This window comes from Lissotriton helveticus, chromosome 6, assembly GCF_964261635.1.
Source record: "Lissotriton helveticus chromosome 6, aLisHel1.1, whole genome shotgun sequence".
NCBI lineage: Eukaryota > Metazoa > Chordata > Amphibia > Caudata > Salamandridae > Lissotriton > Lissotriton helveticus.
Window position 1 is genome coordinate 687,377,903 of NC_136067.1, and position 22,824 is coordinate 687,400,726.

Here is a 22,824-nt window from a genome sequence, read left to right on the forward strand (position 1 = left end):
GCTCTCCCCCCTCTTATTTGCCCTGGCATTAGAACTGTTGCGGCTTGGTTCCGGCAGAATTTAGTGATCCGAGAATTTCGCTGGTCGGTAGATTGGGAGGATCGAATTTCACTTTACGCGATGACGTTTTACTCTACCTTACCTACCCTCAAAAATCTCTAGTTGCCTTATTAGACATTTTGGCAGTGTTTGGGAAATACTCTGGATTCAAAAATAACTGGGCTAAATCTCATCTATATCCCCTTTATTGGGGAATACCAGCCTTGCCACCCAACTGCCCAATTCAAATAAGTACATCAGGGTTAAAATATTTAGGGATATTTGTATCCCTGAATCCCACGCTTCGATACAAAAATAATCTCCTTCCCCCTCTCAGTCGTCTGCAGCGAGACATAACCAGTTGGAGAACCCTCCCTTTGTCCCTCCTAGGGAGGGCCCCTCTTTTCAAAATGATGTCCCTCCCCCACTTCCTCTATGCCTTACATAATTCACTAGACGCTGTACCCAGTGCTTACTTTAAAGAAATTGAACAACTCCAGAGGGAATTACTATGGAATGGACCGCCACATATAGCTTTCAGTAAATTAACTCTGAAATGGTATGACGGGGGTATCGCTCTTCCTGACATCAAAAAATATTACTGGGCAGCCCACCTGGCTGCCATCAATCATGGCACCTATTGAGCTCCTGATGACCCTGGCTATCGAATGGACAGGTGGCTTCTCCCGGGTGGGAATTACAATAGAGCACTATACTCCAAACCATAATAAAGATAACCGTCTGGCACACCTCCAACAGATCTCTGGGATGGTAGGGTAAACTAACATTGGCCACCCCCTTGTGGGATACTGTGAAACTGGGAAACCTATGGCAGACAAAGGGATTTGATAAGTGGGATATGATTGGTATCTCTCGTGTACAAGACATGTGGGAAAAGGGAGACATAAAAACGTTTGCTTCCCTGCAAGGCAGATGAGCTGGCTAACTCGGAACACTTTTGCTACAGACAAATATGACATGCCTTACGTTCAGCCTTCCCCACAAGTTCCTCCCCCCTGAATCCTCTGCACTGGAAGGTAGAGTATTAGATGGACACCTTCCTGAGAAATCCATTTCTCTGATCTACAATAAATTAATACATAACATGGAGGACCCTCTAACACAGCTCCGACAAAAATGGGTAGCGGACGGTATTGTACTGGACGACAAAGACTGGCAGGAGGTTGTGTCATCTCCCAGAGTGGTAGCTATCCCAGCAAAGTTGCGACTGGCACAACTTAAAATCCTGCATTGAATATACATGACGGGACCTAGACTAGTACTCATGGAACGGGAGCCCACAGGGGACTGTCGTAGGCAATGTGGCCAATTGGGCACGTTCCTACACATCATCTGAGAATGCTCTCTTGTCCACTCCTACTGGAGGGAGATTCATGGAGTGATGGGTATGGTCCTGTGAATTCCCCTGCTCCCAGAGGCGCGTAGGTGTTTGCTCAACATATGGGAGCCCACCGACCTAAACACACACCAAACACAGTAGAGCACACACTGTATTATGGTGTCTAAAAGGAACATAGTCCAGGCTTGGGGGGCAGCTGCCCCTCCAACATTGAAAGACTAGAAGACTAACATGGATTGGTGCATGTTCCGTGAAAAAACTGTCTATGTGGCCCGAGGCTGCTCCAGGAAGTGGTCCCGGATATGGGGGCCATGGAATCACTACAGAGGCAATATTTGTACCCCACCATCACAATTAGCCCTTGATGTTGTGCATTCTGCTTCATTTATTTTAAAGTGTACAACGTGCCAAATCATAGTTAAAATTGGATGTACCTGACTAAACAGTGTATATTATTGTAATGTGCCTTTCGTAACTGTCGATGACTGTTAATAAAAAGATTTATTAAAAAAAAAATACTCTGAGTGATGATTTGGGGCCAGATGTAGGAAACCTAATACTGGTCGGTAACGGCTGAAATTACCGAATTTAGGGCATGTATGTGTGCCACATGTGCACCTATGAACTACTCAGGGGTGCAACAGGGTGTCAATGTGACACCCTGCCACCCTTGTAGGTCTTCCCCCTCTTACCAATTCGGTATTTACCAATTCGGTAATTCCCATTCATTCCTATTGGCCTCCGGAATGAATGGGGAATACCGAATCGGTAAATACCGAATCTGTATTTACCGAATTTTACAGATTCGGTAAAAATTACCGAATGAATACCTACATACCATTTACCCATTCTAAAATACTGAATCGGTAAAATTCTGTATTTTAGAATCGGTAAATGGTATTTACCTACATCTGGCCCTTGGTCACTAAATAGCAAGATTAGAAATGTGACATCCTATGAGCAACCAAGACCAAGGGTTGAACACAACTAACCTGATTTGTAGATAAAAATAGGATGTGTGGTCACAATTAAACAAATAGCTATATGTGACTATGCCACTGCCTGCTGAAAAACGTCATGGTACCTATGCCACATAACATTTATATATGTGGTATATAAACAATGATGCCATTAACTATTGTGACCTTGAATTTGCACACAGTCTTAGCCACGTTGATTGCTGACCACACTTTGTAAATGTGCTGAAATACAGCTGAATGTCAGGATTGACATTAACCCTGGGCGAAGTACTACGCTACGCTCGCGTATTTTGCGAAGTTTGCGCTACTTAGCAGTACGCGAATTGAACGTAGCACAGTGCAAACACGTATAGCGTAGCATAGCAGTCATTTTTTGCTGCTCGTAGTCCTCAACATCAAGTTACCGATCGCGAGCATGGAAAATAAACCTCCCGGCGAGATTCTCAACGCGGGGAGGTCAGGTTTCTCATTGCGAGTGGTCGCATCTGCTCACGACTGCTCAAGATGAGAAATTACCAGTCCTGCTGCTCGAGTAGAAATTTACTTGAGCGGCAGAAAATGACCGCTTGCACTGTGCAAGATGCGGTTTGCACTGATTGCACAGTGCGGACAAGCATCCGGCACTGTGCAATCAGTGCAAACAGCATTTTGCACAGTGCACTTTGCAGTTCGCGTAGCTCGCGTAGTACGAAGTGCACTTTGCGTAGCTACGCATACAGCTACTTCGCGAACTACGCCCAAGGTTAATTGACATACAATATTCTGTGTGAGTGGGATGATTGTATGACATGCTGACATTCATTCAAGATGATGCAAATGGTAATAGGGTTCATGTAAGGTATTGTAAGCCTTGTGATTGTCATGTTGTATGTACTCTATATGACAACACAAATTTCTCTTAAGATCTTTTAGTACCCGTCTGCTTCAGATCTGCTGTAGCATGTCTGTTGAAAGGTGTGGGTCATGTGTAACATATCAAAAAATGACGTGTCCAGACCAATATATGTTTTTGGTACACATTTTGTGTTCAGTAGGTAACTGCCTTCATCATCTATTTCAGATTCAACAATGGGTGCATCATTTTTGATGTGTTGACAGAGGGCAGGGCAGGGCAGCACAACAGGGAAACTTGCTGCACTGCCATGCATCAACACATCATAAAAGAGGGCCAGCTAGATGGACACATTGGAGTAGAACCCCCTTTGGCCTTCCATGTACATGTGAGGTGCAACTGTGCTACCTAAAATGCTGATGCATCTGGCATGTCTCCAAGCAAAGCATGTATGAGGAAATACTCTAACCAAACAGTTATCAGTTACAATGAGGTGACACTCACCAGTGGCATTAAGATCCTTGAAGCTGTCCACCTCTCCCTGTGTGTATGGCTGTGGACCACCTACAAGAGAAATATATGGTACATTGCTCAGGGAATGGTGTACATTTACACTGTGAACTTAATGAGCACACAACTTAGAAACCTTTTCACTAGGGAATGTCAGAGAGTCACAGAAAGGACAAAATACTAACACCATGCTACTGCAAATGTATTTCCCAATGAAGCACCGTCTTTCATGAGTTATATCACACATATGTTGTTACATTGCACTGGTGATCAAATAAGCTACCACACACAAACACAGGCACCCTTGCACCATGGTGAAAATGTGAATGTGTTGCAGGGATGATTAATTGTGTGCAGGGAGGGACACCTTCCAGCACCAAATCAAACAGTCCAGGAGAATTCCTTTTACAATGTGTGTTACAGAATGGATCACACACAGGAAAAGGCACAAACTTGGAGAAATGTAAACCGTTTCCCTCATTGCACCTCCCTAACCACACCCCTGGGGTGGCGTTAGATTCAGATGCATTTCCAGGTTTACAATTTCTCGTATATCTGTGACTGTGTCAGGTTCCATGGGTGTGGCGTGGGAACACTCACTGCAACACCCATGGAATGGCTCTTTTACACAGTGTTCTGTGTCCCTGTTGTTTGTATTTGGATTATATAAATTTTACTTTTCATCTTTAAACATTAAATTGGGCCTGATTGCTGGATATGCAAGGGGCTCAATTTGACATTAGATGCACAAACATCAGTTTTAGTTGCAAGTAAGATTTGACATGGCCTAATTTTGACATTAAGTGCTGATTCATCCACTTTCATTCTTACATCATGTAAAGTTCATCAATGACCCAGTGTATGCTTACGCATGACTTCGGATTGATTTGTTTTTTGTTACAACCAAGTTGTCACCATTAAGAAATTTTGTTCCGATTCAAAATGTAATGTGACCGTTCATAATATGGTGTCACCTTCACATATGTACTATCTTTGTGTAAAACCTATGTTATTTACTCAAGACACATTTGACTTATTACACTTGGCAATGGACAGTACCGAGGGCCTTGAAAAAACAAGGAGAAACGTAAACATTACTCCTCGTTGTGCCTCCCTAATGCCACCCCTGGGATGGCGTTAGATTTCAGCACATTCCCAGGTTTACAATATTTTGCAAATATGGGAATGTGTCAAATTCCATGGGTGTTGCATGGGAACACCCACTGTAACACCCATGAAATTCTCATTTCAAGCAGTGTTCTGTGTAAAAGGAGCAACTATTGACAAGGCCATGAAAAGCCAGAGAGAGAGGCTTCGTGTGGCCTTGTGAATATGCTGGGGCACATTGCGCCACTGGAATGTCAAAACAGTGAAGTTTTGGTGCTACAAGGGACCTCATAAGTTAAGACTTTAGTTTTCGACTGATGGTGGCTTATGCCTGGCATTTGACACGAGTGTACTATTTTGAGGGCTACTCCAAGTCTAATATTTGCCTGCAATTTCAAACATTTATGGTCCCATGTAATGAACATACAGGAAAGTACTGGTTTTAGACTTTTATTGTGAAGGTAGAAACTCAAATCAAGCGACCCTTGACCATGTTTAGGCAGGTCACTCCCCACGCCACACAGCACCACCACTGTGTTGTGCCCTTGAGCCTTGCTGCCTGGAATAGTAATTTTTACCCCTACGCTATCCAACGCTTTCCCTACTGTTGCACTCACTGGAGTGGGAATAGTAATTTTTACCTCTACGCTATCCAACGCTTTCCCCACTGTTGCACTCTCTGGAGCGGGAATAGTAATTTTTACTCCTACGCTATCAAGCACTTTCCCTACTTTTGCACTATGTGTAGTGGGAATAGTAATTTTTACTACTGCGCTGAAATTTTTCATCAAGGTTACATTTTTTTTGTAACCTGCTCGAGGATGAAAAATTTCATCAAGGCAGGATTCGAGAATCCTGCCTTGATGAAATTTTTCATCCTCGAGCAGGTTACAAAAAATCCGAGGGGTGGTAATAGGCTGTTAAAATTGAGACAAATTGAGTCGAAATATATCATTTCCTTCAGCACCAAGGCCCCCGGGGGGTTGAACCAAGATGAAGAACCTGCGGTTCACCTCAAAAATGACTATACCTAGGTGGGCACTTCCTGTTCTTCATCTCATCTGTAATACCTTCCCCCTTCTGTAGAGCTTGTTTATTTGTTTGTGCACACGATATTGTCATGTTGATTTTAATACTGTGTTTCTTTTTTTTAGTACTGCAGGATCTGTTCCTTCATTTTTGGATTATTTGTCACCATGTTCCTGTTTTGTCTAAGAGCACGCCCACTTGGGCATCAATGAACACTACCTGGACTGGTTTGCTGACCTTGGGCTTATGTGGAGCCCACTTTTGGGCTATGACCTGGACTTTTGTTGCAAGCTATAAATTGTGCTGCATTCTTGGTGTTCCTGTGTAGATGGGACAAGTATTTCCTGTCCACGTTTTACTTTGGTTGGACTGTCCTTTTAAACTAGTGACAGCACTAGCTACTATGTTTAGTCCGGTACTTTCCGGCTTGTTTTCTTTATTCCGCGGCACTTGTCGCCACTTGCAGGACACTCTCATATTGCGAGCTGCGCGATGGATATTATTCTGTTTTCCATTAATGATAACTACTGATTTATGTTATTTGGATTTGGCATCAACTTTTGATGGCCCGTGCAGCATCATGTTCATTTTTATCATTTGTGAGTATTTATGTTTCTTACTCTTACCCCAGGTCATTGTTAAGACGTTATTTTATTAACTCTCCACTAGCCCTACATCTATTTTTATTTGACTCTGTTAAGATGTCTGCCATACTATTCTTGCAGTCCTATGTTCTCTTTTTTATTATTTTTTCACTGGATTTAAATGTTTTGCACATTCATTCTCATTTGCGTGATCAAGGCTTGTGAGAAGCCCAAACATGTAGCATTTGATTAAACACCCTTGGAGTGTTTCCTGTTCAGCGTTTTTGTGGCAGCTACTGAGAGCGTGTTTATACGTCTATTTGGAGTGAATTTCTTTTCCGGGTTGCTCGTCCGGAGCACACGCCACCTCCCGAGGGGCCCCCAGCATACCTTGGAGCGTGTTTGGATATAATATATATATATATATAAATGTTTTTAAAAAATGTAATTGTTTTTTTTTAAGTTACATTAACTATTTATTAATTTTAAGGTTATTTTTTTTTGAAGACCTTTATTTGCATCATTAGGATAAACATGTACGGGCCTACAACCAATCCGGCCGGCCACAAATCAAAGACAATCAAGAGGCAAAAGAGGCAACACGAGGCCAGGTGGCAGGCAAGCAAACATAATCGAACAATGCTAGAAATGGGATAAGCAGCAATAACGGCCCAACATCAGGATCAATGAGGTCTATTTTATAATGAGGGGACAAGGCTCATGGCTGACTCACAAATACGGAAAAACCCAGAAACAGGATTATACCCATGCCAGAACGAGAGGAGGAGGGGAGGGGGTGGGGGGGAAGAGGATGTAAGGGCATGATACGACCATAGCACAAAAGGGACGCAAAATGTAGTGGAGAAGCATACAAGTGCTACCAAGATCTAACGACCCCCACCCAATAACACGCTAACGGAGGCAAGGGGAACGGAAAAATGTACGAATCAAGCCCACTTCTCACAATACGAGCCTGGGAAAAAGGGGGAAGGGGGGGGGGAGAAGGGAAGGGGGGGGAAAAATAGGAAGGAAACTAGGGGGAGGAAACCAAAAAAGGACAGAAAAAGGGGAGGGAAAGGAAGGGAGAAGAACAAAATAAAGAAAAATAGAAGTGAAACACAATCGTGCGAGACGGGCGCCACCCCGGGCCAAGCAACCCGTGGCTAATAGTACAGAAGAAAGTGGTAGCTGGCGAAAAGAAGGGTATGGCAATCGCAACGAAGCATCGAAACCGAGAAAAGTGGCAAAGCAATAGACCCCAACCCACCCAAGCCTGAGAAGCGAGGACAGAAGCGGCACCGCTATAAAGGGATAGAAAAGGGCCATAGAACCAAAAGAAAACATCTGAAAGACCCCACCCACCCGTCCCACCCGCACCCCTGCAGAAGGCTACGGCCTACCCTCCAAACAGCGTGCCTGTCGCCCTAATCCGAAACCCGAAATATAGTGAAAGAAAAGTAAAGGAAGAAGACAAAAAGAAAAGGAGATGAAATACAAAACAAAAAATAAAGTGTGATGGAGGAGGCAGAGGATATGAACAAACACATTCGGCCACGACCCTCCCCGGCCAACAAATGAATAAGTATCAAATCAGTACTACACCTTCACATACAGCAAGAACCACAGGGAGGGGGAGGAGGGCGAGATCGTAAAGTTTCCCCGTGTCGGGAATACAGACATCAATGCAACGGGCCGGTAGACCAGCAAACTATCATGTCGTGCAACTCACCCCCAACCCCTCCTGATCACGAAACCAACCCAATCAAGGATAGTGTGGAGCGGACCACCCAGCAAAAAATAATCATAACGTAGTCCAGAGTCACGATAATTATATAAATCAGGTAGAGCTTTCGTACGGAGGGAATACAAAAAGTCAATTAAGCAAGTCAATTGTAGCAGTAACGACAAGGCAAGCAAAGGCAAGCCGGAGTCCAGGTGCGCAGATCGACAGTACAAAGGTATCCCTCCAGAACAAAAGTTCGAATCCAACAAAGCGGGAGCAAACAGCGGCCCACCATGAGTCCCAGGCACCCGAGAAGGAGCAGATCTCCGCGGCGTGTGGAAGTCCTCGGAATCCAGGCGACGAGGAAGCAGAGGGTCAAAAGTCACCGGCCCATCCAGCGGCCGAAGAACAACAACAGCAACTCCTGGCGCAGCCGAAGGGGGTGAAGCAATGGCGGCATCAGGACGATAGGGGTGCATGAAAGAGCGGCGGCCCAAAATGGCGGCGAGCCACACGGGGTCAGCAGAGGCACCGGGGGCCAAGACAGCATACAATGACATCAAGGCGTCCAGGACATCTCCGGGCGTGGGCGCTCGAGTACACACCCAGGCCTCTGCACAATCTGGCCGGCAAGGAGCATCGGTGCAGAGCGGAGTGTCCCCCACGTTGTCGGCAGCCATCTTGTGAGTTTCGCCGCCCCACACTCCACCGTGGGCCCCAAAACAGTTCCCAAATGTAGGACTTTACAGACCCCCGGAGGCTCCCAACAACGGCCTCACCGGCACAGGATGGGAGAGCGCCCGATGGGGGGGGGATCCTCTCCGAACAGCGGCAGGCCACACAGGCGAGAGCCAGGTGCGGGGTCCAGGACCGCCGGACAGGACAAAGGCGAAGAGACCCCTTCACACGGTCAGCCCCCAACACAGCTCGTCCCCCTCCAGCCGCACGGCCCAGTCATCGGGCCGGTTCAGGATCTCCGGGGCACACGCACAACGGTTCCCACCAGTGGCTCACTTTCGCGGCCGGGGCCGGCAATCTCTTCTCCGCCGGTCGGGTCCCGCAGGAATCTCTTCTCCGCCGGTCGGGTCCCGCAGGCGAGGTCCCGGTCCCGAGCGCCCGGAGGCCCCAATCTCACCGAGAGCACAGCTGCAGATCCACAGCACCCAGGGACCTCCGGATCAGACGGTGAGTAAGAGTGGGTGTTCAAAGTTCGAATTCTGTATGGAAGTAGCGTCGCAGTGCAGGATATATGACAGGATAGTCGAAGTTAGCCGGAGGGTCGACGGAGCCGAGCTAAAAGGCGGCCATTACGTCCGCGAGCTAGGCTCCTCCCCCCAATTTTAAGGTTATTGAAGTATTTTAAGTATGGTTAAGTTAATTATATTTATTATTTCATTCATTTTCAATTACTTTTAAGACATTTAAAAAATTCGATATTTTGACTAACTATATTTTTTACAACAATATTTTTGATTCGATATTTTTGTACTTATCTGTTTGGAGATAGGGAGTCGATATGTTTGCATTCTATTTTTTTTAATCGATATTTTGGTAAGTCTATATTTTTGTCATCGATATTCTTTCAGTGATCCTGACAGCACACAAAATCTAAGACGTCATCAGAAGAGATACAGCATCAGAGATAAGCAGATCGTCACGGAGACGTGTGGGATCTTCTCCCAGCACGCAGACTCCATCGATCAGAGGCACACCACAACAGCTAGTCATTCACCGGGAAAGTGGCGAGTTCCCAAAGAGCCAGCACAGGAACCACATAGACAGAATCTCCGACAGACAGGAATGTCCGGCCAATGATTTCGGCAACATTTTGTCAATGTCAAAACTGTCAGCAGACACCGGCAACCCACAGCTTGGGCAGGGATCTGGAAAACTATGCCGAGACACGATGTCCCACTGGCAAATATGTGCCACACTGCCAATGGGGCCAACAGCTCTTGAAGAGACTCAGAGTAAACAACTCCAAAAGGGTCATATTGAAATGCAGGACACTCAAGGAGCCCACAGCTACGGCCACATGCATGGGTGGAGACACGAACAGTCGTCCAACTCGTTGTCAAATTTGAAGTAATCACACTGAAACAGGTAAATGTGAGAACATCTGGTTTAATATCTGTTTGTCTCCACAGCTTCCAGGAACAACTAACAACCGTCCCTTCAAGTTCAAACCATCACATTCCATCACCATGACAGTGACATAATAATGTCTAATGAGCACATGAACAGAGAGAGAATAATACATACTTTAGTGAGACTGCTACAATAGACATCCTGCCTATCTGAGAATTTTACTGCAAGCAGTTAGTTGGAACACATCACAGTGCTTTGGGCTTTTTGGAGCTTACAAACAACCTCCTGAGGGAATTCTTTGCAGCAACATCAAACTGTACCACATGGCACAGTGGCAGTTTTGTACAACTCACTGATCAGCTCAACTTCTGTGTAGACGTTGTCCACATAAAGGTTAGGACCATTATGAAGGAGTGATTGGACACGTTCCCATAAAAATGTTTTTTACTAATTCCTTATGTGAAAGGACAACCTGCATATTTCATAGTGGAGCCATTCTCTGTATTCTCCTTCTTTTGAGCTGTATACATAACCAGTAGAACTCACACACAGCATGTACATCTTGCTACCATAATAACCTATTTTCCTTTGTGTGTACTGCCTGAACAGAAGTCACACTTGATACAGGATCAAGGACTGATCCACTGCTATATCCTTTCCAAAAGTATCAATCTTTGCAAGCCTGCCAAACAAATGTTACACGACTGGCCGAATTTTGAACAACCTGACATGGTCTAGATGGTCCTGGATAAGGTAGCCAAATTATCATTGAAATGCAACATACACTGCAAAATCAAAAACCTGTCTCGGCTAATGACTGAATCAAAGCTGGGTGTTGCCCAAACTGTGCGAGTAGAGCAGTACAACTGTTCACTTACGGGCATATTTACGAAGGTCTTGCATCAGACTTGCACCATGCAGCATGATACAAGCACCATACAAAGCTCCAAGTCATATTTATAAAGCCATGCAAAGCCACTTTGCGTGGCTTCGAATGGCTTAAAAAATATAGAGTAATGCAACGCAGCACAAATCGTGTTGCATTACTCTGGGCAAGGGGGGCATTCCATGGGAGCTGCGATGGGTGTTCCCACGTAAACCCCGTGTTTTATGGCACGTTCACAGATTTACCAAAACTGGTAAAGCTGGGAATGTAGAAAACACAAGGAGATGATGGAAGAGCACTGAAACTTTTCAGACAGTCACCCTCAGTCACAGATCCAGATTGAATTCATCATCATTATTTAGCTAACTTCGCCACCGCAGGTCATACCCAGCTATATGCAAATCAGTCTTGACCCTGTGCATCATGGGAACAGTGCTGCCCAAACTGCCAATCCAGGTCTTCCCTGAACCGGAAACAAGCATCCTGGGACTGGTAACACCCTTCATCAGCCAGGCTGGGTTGAATCCAGTGGCAAAGTGAGCAAGGGACCCATGTCTGAGCATACCCTGCCAACTTAGGGCGACCAAAGCAGACACAAGGAGATGATGGTCAGAGCACTGAAACTTTTCAGACACTCAGCCTCAGTCACAGATCTGGGTTGAATCATCCTCATTCTTTAGCTCACTTCGCCACCTCAGTTCAGACCCAGCTATATGCAAATCAGTCTTGACCCTGTGCCTCATGAGAACAGACCAGCCCGAACTGCCAAGCCAGGTCTTCCCTGAACCAGAAACAAGCATCCTGGGACTGGTTTCTGGGTAACACCCTTCATCAGTCAGGCTAGCCTGAATCCAGTGGCAAAGTGAGCAAGGGAATGTGCCACAAAGATACAAATCACCATATGAGGTGTAATGAGGGAAAACATCTTTATTTCTCTTCAGTTTTTTCCTCTTTTTATGTGCTCTGCATTCTACATTCTGCAGCACACATACAAAGAGGAAAATGCCTCTGTGGATTGTTTTTGTGCAGGAAGGTGCCAAAATGGCACCAGCGCAGACGGAAAAGATAGGAATGCATCATATTGGATATATACGGTGCATTCCTGCCCTTTCCCTTTGACACAAGGCAGGGCTGCAAGGTAACTTGCTGCACTGGCCTGCACCAAAGATATCATAAATATGCACCTTGTTTTATGCACTATTCCAATGTTAAGCATAAGACCCTGAAAAGTCCCCAAGTGAAGTGGGGTGCAGAAGAATGAGGCCAGAGAGCACCTCCAGCTCCCTAGGAAACTGTCTGGACAGCCAAATTTTGGTGCACAATTTCCTCAAAGACATAAACTTTCAGAAAGAGATGTACATAGTCAATAGTCCAAACAATTGCAGTATTGACTTTAAATCCAGTGTTTGCAGCTAATGGGCGAATTTGGGATGAAAGTAAATGGGTTGCCAAGAGAGAATTCTGTCTATGCTCAGTGCTGTGCCTGCCCACTCGCTGGATTGGACTACTGTGCTACTGTCTCTTTGCTGCACAGATTGTGCTTGCAAAGGGGTATCATAAGTGCCATTACCACGTTCTTCAAAATCACTAGCATATGAGTCATCATCAAATGGAACACTGCCAACAGGAAAATCACTTCCTGATTCTGCTGCATGATTCCGTCCCTCAGATGCTTCCTTAGTATCAGATTGTGCCTCAGCATTATCCTCCATTATTTGAGTTAGGGATTGGGTAGCAGTCATTCATCTTTCTTAACTGTCTAAAACCTTCTTCTTGAAATACTATGTCCTACATAGAAGGAAGACAAACAGCAGGTGTGAGATATGAGTTCAAATCCTCAATGAAAAAGAAGAGGATCAGCAAAAAGCTCTTGATGCTGTGATCCAAAGACATTCTCCAACTTGACAAATATGCAAAACAATAACAACAATCGTGGGACGAGGTTTAAATCCGCTCCAGCCATTGTTCATTGTGCCATTCACACTACCAACTTCAGCCACTATTCATTTATTGTGCCATTCACACTACCACTACAGCCATTGCTCATTTGTTGTGCCACTCATGCTGCCAACTCAAACCACTGCTGATTTTTTGAGTTATTCACACCACCTACTACTGCCACTGTGCAATTATTATGGCGGTCACAGGGTCGTCACTTTTCCTCTAAAAGAAAAGTACAAGCCATTTATTGACAGGTGTAAGAAATAATGTAAAAGTTTCAGGATTCTTTTTTTGTTTTTTTTGTTTTTTTGTTTAATAAATTTTTATTGACAATTTTTAAAAGAAAATGATACATATGCCATAGATATTGGTAAAAATCACAAATGAACATGGAGCCTAAAACATATGTAATAAGAAAAAAGTAAGGATAGGAAAGGAGAAAGGAAAGGAGGGAGAGAAAAAACAGGGAGGAGAGAAAGAAAAAAAGAGCAGAGGAAAGAAGGAAAGAAGGAAGAAAAGAAAGAGTGAGAGGTAATACGGGTATGCATGTGGGAATAAATTTAAAGCAATCAACTAGGAGGGTTAGAGGAAAGATACGTAGTGAAGGGGAGCCAAAGGAGATCAGATTTTATTTTTAGGGGGATAGAAGAGGAAGAAGCAATAGCAATCCTATGTTCATCACAAATAAAATTCCACCATGTATGAACCGAAAGTTTAGAGTTATCCTTCGAACACAATAAAATTACTTTAAATGCAAGAGCAATAAACAGGTCCAACAATCTAACAGAAGAAGATACAATCTCAATATCAGTTGATAATGAACCTAGAAAAATATTCAATAGAGATAATGAGGCGGAACAATGAAACATTGGCATGCAAATATTCCAAACATCAGTCCAAAAGGAGAAAACAGGAGAACATTCATATAACTGATGTTTAAGTGTACCAAGTTCTTTAGAGCATGACCAACATAACGGAGAGGAGGTTGGGAAAAACTTATAGATACTAGTAGGAGTAATAATAACTCTATGATAAATAAAAAACAAAGATTGAGTAATTCGAGCAGAAATTGAAACTTTAAACAGTTTGGACCACAAACGATCCCACATCGAGACAGGGAGGGAAATAGCAAGATCACTTTCCCAAGCAGCCTCTGTATTTGATTTAAGGCGCTCCTTAACAGTTGATAATAAAATTGCATAAACAAGAGCAGCCTTAGGCTGTTGAGTTGAAAATAAAAGGTACAGTTGAGTGGTAGGAGTATAAACGGGAAAGGCATCAGGTAACGAGAGAGAGGATAGGTGTGATTGAATGGCAGACGTTATAATATTATATTCATTATGCGACGATGAAGGCAGGTGATACACATTTTGCAGCACATGGAAACGGATGATGGATTTACCATAAAAAAACTGATGTACAAACAAAATATCCTTCTCTTTCCAGTATTTGAAATAGAATGATTTGCCTTTGTATTTAAGGAATTTGTTATACCACACAACAGAGGATAAGAAACATTGGAGAGGAGATAGGTTAGAAGAAAATGCATCATGTAGCAGTTTTTGGGAGTATTTTAAAATAGGGAGTTTAGTCAAAAAAGAACAGTTTGTCATAAATACAATATGTTGGAATGAGAAACCTTTTGATAGAGAACGTTCTAGGAGAAACCATTTAGGCACAGGCGTATCCAAGAAATCATAGGCTAAAGAAAAGGGCTGTTTAATCAGGAAGGCGGAATGATAAGATTTAAAGTTGGGGAAACGGACACGACCCTCATTTTTAGGACGGGTCAGTTTATGTAAAGCAATGCGAGAATGTTTATTATTATTATTATTATTATTATTATTCATTGCATTTTTAGAGCGCAACAGCTACCCACAAAGGGTTTCCTAGCGCATACATAAGATGATTCTGCGATGCTACAGTCAAAGAACAGTTTAGATGTTAAAAAGCCAGGTCTTTAAGGCTTTTCTAAAGCTCATGTGGTTGGTCTCTTTACATGCTGTGATTGGCATAGAATTCCACAGCGTGGGTCCCAAGAAAAAGAAGGATTTGCCGCCCATACGCGACAGCTTGATTTTGGGGATTACAACATTCTTCGCCGTGGCAGAACGAAGAGCACGGCAAGGGCAGTATGGACGTACCAAAGATTGAAGATATTTTGGGGCTTTTTTCGTGGCGATTTTATGCATGAAGCAGAGTGATTTGAACTTGATTCGGTTTTCGATTTTTAGCCAGTGAAGATCTCATTCCACAGAAATTTAGTTACAAATAGAATTAATGCGGGAAAAATATGAATTAGGGATTTTAAAAGGGAGCATAGAGACAGTATAGAGGACATGGGGAGTAATCATTTATTTAATCGTATCCAATCTACCCCACCAGGAAAGGAATAAGGGGGACCAAATTTGAAGGAGGGAATGGAGTTTCTTTAATAGGGAATCAAAAGTAAATTTAAGAGTATCATCTAAGGAGGATGAGAACCAGATACCGAGGTATTTAATTTTGGAGGGACACCATGCAAAGTCAGTATAACTAAACATATGTTGATAGCAAATCGCATTTAGGGGCAGGACTTCTGTTTTGGATAAATTGAGCTTATATCCCGAAATAGAGGAATACAACTGCACCTCATCCAAAAAATGTGGAAGGGAAGAAGTAGGGTCAGCCATATAGACCAACACATCATCTGCATACGCAGACAACTTAACCTCAATAAATGGGAGTTTGAATCTTGGGATTAGAACAAATGCGTTCTAAAAAAGGTTCAAGACATAAAATAAATAATAACGGAGAAAGAGGACAACCTTGCCGTGTACCCCTAGATAAAGAAAAGAACTTAGAAAATTGATTATTGACAAAAATGCTGGCACGTGGAGAGGAGTAAAGGAGTTTAACCAGAGAAATAAAAGAGGGACCAAAACCAAACCATTTGAGGGTGCAAAACATGAACTGCCAAATAATGCGGTCAAACGCCTTCTCCGCGTCTAAGGACAGGGCTGCCATTGGGACCTTGAGATTTTTGCTATGAGCAATAACATTGGAAAACATGCGAGCATTGTCAGCAGCAAGCCTACCCTTCACAAAACCTACTTGGTCCGTTTTAACTGGACAGGGAATAATTGAATCAAGACGTGAAGCCAGAATTTTAGCGAAGATTTTACAATCATAATTAATTAATGAAATAGGTCGCAAATTTTTACATTGTGAATGGTCTTTATCAGGTTTAGGAATTATGACAATGAGCGCATCTAGAAAGGACCCAGAAGCCTTAGCATTTGCAATAAAGGAATTAAACAATTGTAGGAGTTTAGGAGCAAAAAAGGCATGAAAAGCAGAATAAAACTCAACTGGCAGTCCGTCAGGGCCTGGCGCTTTTGATTTTTTAAGAGAATTAATGGCCTGAGTAACCTCCAGAAGAGTAATATCCCGTTCCAAAAGCGCAAATTCATCAGTAAGGGGAGGGGGAGAGGGAAGGCCGTCAAAAAAAGAGGCTAAGTTTATCTCAGAGGGAAGTGTATCATCAGTGTACAAAGACTGGTAATAATTATGAAACACTTCAGCAATATCTTCATCCGACGAAACAAGTTTATGGAGCGAATCATTGTAAATAGGGCCCACATTTTTACATTCTGATTTAATTTTTAAATAATTTGCCAACATTTTCACCGCTTTATTTTGACCACCATGAAATTTGGACTTGATTTTGAGAAGGGTATTACAGGCTTCATTAGTAATAATTTTATTTAGGTCAGTTTTAGATTGGATTAAATCTTGGAGTGCAGAGGGGGATTTGGAAGAGAAATAAGAATGCTCAAGCCCTTTAATTTTCAGAAGTTGGTCCTCATATTTCCTCCTGTTAAATTTCTTCTTCTTGGGGACATAAGATCTAGTAAATGCTCTAAGTGCAGCCTTAAAAGCATCCCAATTATTAGGGATAGAGGTATCCAAAGCATCATTAATGGCAAAAAATTCAGTGAAAAAACCCTCAATGTCTTTCATAAAGAGAGCGTCAGATAAGAGGAATGAATTAAATTTCCAACGACTAAATTTAGAGGCAATGAGGGAGAGGTCTAGGGAAGTATAAACAGGAGCGTGGTCAGATATAAATATGGAACCAATCACAGATTTCTGAATACAGGGAAGTAGAGATTTACTGACCATAATGTAATCAATTCTTGAGCGGGTATGGTGTACATTAGAAAAAAAAGTATATTCCAGCAAGTCAGGATTACACATTTTCCACGAATCAAATAAAGGACGAGAGGCAATGGCAGATTGAAAACTCTTATGAGATTTGTCAGGCTGTAATTTACTGGAGGATAGTCTATCTGAAAAAGGGTCTACCCATTGGTTAAAATCACCTGCAATTACAAAGTCTGGACAATCAATGGACGATATTAGGACTTTAATATCTTTCCAGAATTTGGGATCAGGACGTACCGGGACGTAAATGTTTAGTAAAACCAGTGTTTTATTTTGGATAACAACCTTAGCCAGTGCCCAACGTCCTTCATCATCATTCTGGGAGGAAATAATTTGAACATTTAATGCTTTATGAAATAAAATGGCCACCCCCCCTTTTTTATAACAGCAGGAGAGAATAGTAATTGCCCCACCCATTGTCGTTTCAACTTAAGAGATTCAACATCCAAACAATGCGTTTCTTGGAGAAAAACAACCTGCAAATTAAGTTTAGACAAGTGGGACAATGCCTTTTGACGCTTGACAGGGTGACCAAGACCTCGTACGTTCCACGATACAAAGTTACACACGGTGGTAGGAGGGAAGGATGGGTGACAAATGGAGTAGACACACTTCAAGGAGGTAACTAAAAAATGGGAAACAAGAAACGATCATTGAACATGAGGAGAAAACTCCCAACACACTCAAAATACTGAGGTATAATGCATCTAAAGTCAGAAAGGAGAACAACACCCAGAACAAATAAAAAAGGAGAGACCACTCAGAATGACAGAAGCATGGGAAACAAATGACTAAGCAAAAAAGCCAGATAAAGGAATAACAGGAGACATGAAAGAAAAAAGGGATAGAGATGAAGAGGAAAAAGAAAAGAGTAAGCAGACCAAGGCAGAAGAGCCTGACCGGAACAAAAAAAAGCAACCAAGACACAGGGGCGAAGGTACACCAAAGAGGGGACACATCCCCACTGACTGCCAATGAAAGAACACATACAAAAGGAGTAAGATAAAAAGATGAAAACGCGGAACCTCAAGAAAGGAGGCAGAAACTAGGGGAAAATTCAACAGAAGTCAAGGTGAGGACAAGAAACTCTACAATGAAGGCCATAGGAAAGTAGACATTAATTAGCAGTGTCCATGCTGGAAGAAGAGACACTCTGAAGAAACGTTTGAAGCTTTTGTGGATCATCAAAGGAGCTGGTACGACCATTGTGCGTTATTTTACAGAAGCAAGGATGCAGAATTCAATATTGAATATTCAACTGCCTCATCAAAGGACAGAGGTTCAAAAATTCCGTACGTTGGGCATTCGTGGCAGACGAAAGATCCTGTGAAAGAAAAATGTTGTGACCAGACCATTGGACACGCCGTTTAAGTCTAGCTGCCTTCAAGACAGACATTAACTTCGTAAACTCAAAGAAAAGCAGAATAATGCCACGGGGTTTGGCAGAGTTAGAGTTCAAACGACCCAAACGGTGTGCTCTCTGTATGTTTAGGGGATGAGAAGAAGGTTGGAGATCCAAAAGTTCCTGTAGGAATTCACGTATGAAAGACACCATGTCAGGACCCTCCAAATTGTCCGGAACACCATAAACATGTAGATTGTTCCTACGATTACGATTTTCAAGGTCCTCAGTGTGCAGTTTCAATTTGTGGATCTCTTGTTCCAACAACGGGATTTTGGCAGCAGCATCTTGGATATCGCTCACCCGCTGCTCTAAGTGCAACACCTTGTCCTCCATAACAACCTAGCGCTTCTCAATTTGGTTTAGTTTTTCATTAGTGGCAGACATGAACGGTTGGAGACCGCGAACCTCTTCCAAAATGGAGTCATGTACAGGGTTTGAGGACGACTGAATGGGGGAAGGAGGATCATATTTTAGGTCTCTTCGGCTTAGTTCCAGTTTGAGACATTTTAGGCGTAGGTGAGGTATTCGCCATTTGCTATCAATGTATAGTGCCAGACAAAGGTTCAGTAATTGTAAATACGCTGAGGAAAATACTGCACATAAACCACCAGAACCTATACTGTTAGAAAGTCTTTACAGCCTCAAAGAGACTAACACAATAATATGAGCACGAGAACCCAGCGTAAGAAGTTATATGAGATATGAGAGAACTGCACACAAGACACTGGTATAGATGTGAGATCACTGGATTGAGACCGTTGGGCAAAGTGTCACAACATCAGACTGAGAGGGACTAAAAAATAAATAAAAAAAACCTTGAAAATAGTCTCCTTCATGAGCCACAAGTAATAGAATGCACAACTCTGAGGTAGAATCCACATTAGCTTCACTGGAAAGGCACTGACAGGTGCAGAGCAAACAGGCTGCTCAGACAGAGCATACCTAAAATGGCGGCCATGTTACCTCATTGATAGCAATACAGAGCTGCTTAATACTGAAGAGCATCATAAAACCAGCAATAGACAACATTGGTCGTGGCCCAAGCTGAAATTACAGCAGCGTTGCCAGTCTAAGCAACAATTGAGGCAAAAAGACAAAGTGGCAACATGAAGAGCCGAGTGTCAGAACGTCGCGGGTGCGGTTGCTCAAAATGGCGGCCGCCCGCGTCTCCAAAGAAAAGAAAGTTACCGCTGCTGGAAACAAACGATGTGCCGCAAGAAAACAGCCACCAACAATCACATCTTGCGCTCGACACCTTCCGCCAGCGTTGCACAGCAGGTGGCCGATCAGAGTAGCGGCGAAAGAGGATTTTAAGGCATCCGCGGGTCCGTTCCTCCACGGAGCAACGGAGATGCCGTCCTTGCTCTCCGGCGCGTAAACCACACCCCCAGGATTCTTTTTTAACAAAATTAAATCTCTGTTGTCTCTACGAGAACAAGAGTAATCCTAATAATCAACAACAGCCAACAATAACCACTTGATTATCCGCTAACTTTTGGTTTCGGATCAGGGTGTTGCCTGACATAAAGCACTTCAACGCCTTGCCAAAGGTTGTAAGTACTATACAAATGCATTTACAATGCAATACCATGCATACCAATCTACTGCCATATGACTCAAGGAACCTGAGGCCTCTTCAACAACAAGAGACATTGAAAATCTAGGGGTAACCATGAATTCAGACCTATCTTTGATAATCACATGTCAACACCATCTACAAAATGAAAACACTTAGGGGCTGATTCTGATGGGAGTTGGAAATGCTTCCCGACTGAATCGGGTTGGAAATGGTTTCCAACCCACTCGGATCGGGACAGTCCGATCGACGGAGTACAATGCATCCTGATGCTTCCCGATACGATTTGGTTGGACTCCCATTGACTTCAATGGGAGCATATGTTCCTAACTGCATCATAATTGGGCCCTGGGTCGTTCCCGATCCGATTTTGAAGGAACAAATACCATTAGGAGGCCTTCCTAACCGCATCAGAATCAGGCCCTAGGTGGGAAATCTTTCCAACCCGCATCAGAATCAGGCACTTAGTTGCATCTTTCCTTACCTTGAATACCGACAAAAACTACAAGCTATCCTCACTCTCATAATCTCCATGCTTAACGATGCCAACAGCCATAGGCATACCCAGGACCACCATACACAAAATACAACTAATCTAAAATTCACTCCAAGACTCCTTTTTTGCCTTCACTTAAAAGAACTTGTGACTTCAGTAGTACAATCAGTCCATTGGCTACCTACTTCTAGCAGGCAATTTTTAGGCACTCTGCTTTGTCCACATAGCCTCCCAAGTAAAGGACCACTATGCCTACCAGTTAAATTGAAGTATTATAAACAAACTAGAAACAAAATAAAACACTGTGCTCTAGCATTGCACTACAAATAATCATATCACCTTACCATAGGAAATCATTGGAAGGTACTGCTTTCTCAGTATAAGCTGCTAAGCTAAGTTGAAAAAACATGATTATTTTCAAGATAACTACCTCATCTCACAGCCCTGGGATCGAATCCAAAAAGATAATCATACCTGTAAATTCAATCTACAGTTTACAACCCACAGATATGGAACATCCCAACCAGCACACCATTTTCTATATCCAGGTACATTATAAGGGCTGGCCTATGGTTAGCCTGGCGATTGTACAATAATGTCAACTCATTTATAGCCTTCTGGTCCACACTAATACTAATACCATAACACTCAGTGGTCCCAGCCAACTACTGCTTAATCATCTTACTCGTTCTATTTTGTAACATTTCTCTCATGTAACGTAACTGGTTCTATTGTTCAGCGCTCTGACACCTTCGGGTAAAGTCTGCGCTTTATAAAAATGCATATATAAATAAATAAATAATAATAAATAAGTACTATACCAGCCATTAATCCAGACATAATCAACTGAACCTGCATGGAATAACCAAAGATAACTCTCATATATTGCTGGCCAACTGGGAGTCTATAATTCACCTCACCACTGCATATCCCAACTAGATGCAACCTATGACTTTCAGGCATGGGATGACTGTAACAAAACCCATCCCAGCAGATCTCCTATAACATTTCTAACCATGCCTGCGCAGGAACAAACATCAGGTTGGACAACTCAGTGCTGCAACCACCTAAGTAGACTATGAGCTTAAGAAATAAGAATCATAAGAAATACCAATAAAGGGACCTGCAGTACTGCATAAATCTCCCAGCCTGAAGGCCATAAATGGAGTATCTCTCTGCTAAGCACTGCGTCACCAAAAACACAATAACCGCACCTGGTGGTCTCTACAAATGACTTGGAAACACTTCCCATATAGGATTAAAACAAGCACCATTCCAACCACACACCGTACACAGTGTAGGCTTTTGCATGTAGGCAAGGACCTCAGTGCCCAACAAATGGGTAGTTAGCTCTATATAAATACAGCCATACAATACGGTACTTTTCTTACCCCCCCCAAAAAAACAGCAGCCATTTTGCCTACTGTTTTTCTTTTTCTTTGGCTGAGGGTTGAGGGGGGACAAATTGTGCCATCCATGGAAGCCCAATTGGTCCGACCCGAGGAAAAAGAAACATCATGATAAAATGTGGCACCTGCTGTCGGCCTGCATGCCAGAAGGGCCAATCCCCTAAATAATGAATGGGCATATTAGCAAGAACCTCGTTAAAATTATCACTGTTTTAGCGGCAGGAAACTGCTGCTAAAACGGCGAAAATGGGCTTGCTAGTATGCGTTATAGAATTCCAGTAGAAGCCCAGGTTAGATGTCCTGCACATCTAACCGAGGATTCTATTGGAACTCTATAACGCATATTAGCAAGCCCACTATCGCCTTTTTAGCAGCAGTTTCCTGCCGCTAAAACTGTGATAATTTTAACGAGGTTCTGGCTAATATGCCCCCAAGTTTCCTGGTGGTCTAGTGGATTCCTTGTTGTGGATTGCAATGTGCCCTCGATCGACAAGCAGAAATTAATTTGAGGAAGGCATTGCTGAAATGTTGGGGCTGCCGTTTATGAAGTCAGCAGGCTTGTGGCACCCTGATTTCATAGATGGGCACGTTGTGGGATGGGAGCTAAGGCATAAGCGATTCCACTTTGGTGCCCCACTTTTTTACTTTTGAAC

The 22,824-nt window shown here is 43.1% G+C and overlaps 1 long non-coding RNA gene across 1 annotated transcript in view; it reads right to left on the minus strand.

The window, feature by feature from the left end:
- LOC144762867 (uncharacterized) overlaps window positions 1-22,824 on the minus strand; it is a 522,764-nt gene that overhangs the window by 6,642 nt on the left and 493,298 nt on the right. The window contains exon 3 of the long non-coding RNA XR_013596155.1: window positions 3,716-3,775. This is a non-coding gene — a long non-coding RNA (uncharacterized LOC144762867). The remainder of the gene's footprint in view (window positions 1-3,715; window positions 3,776-22,824) is intronic.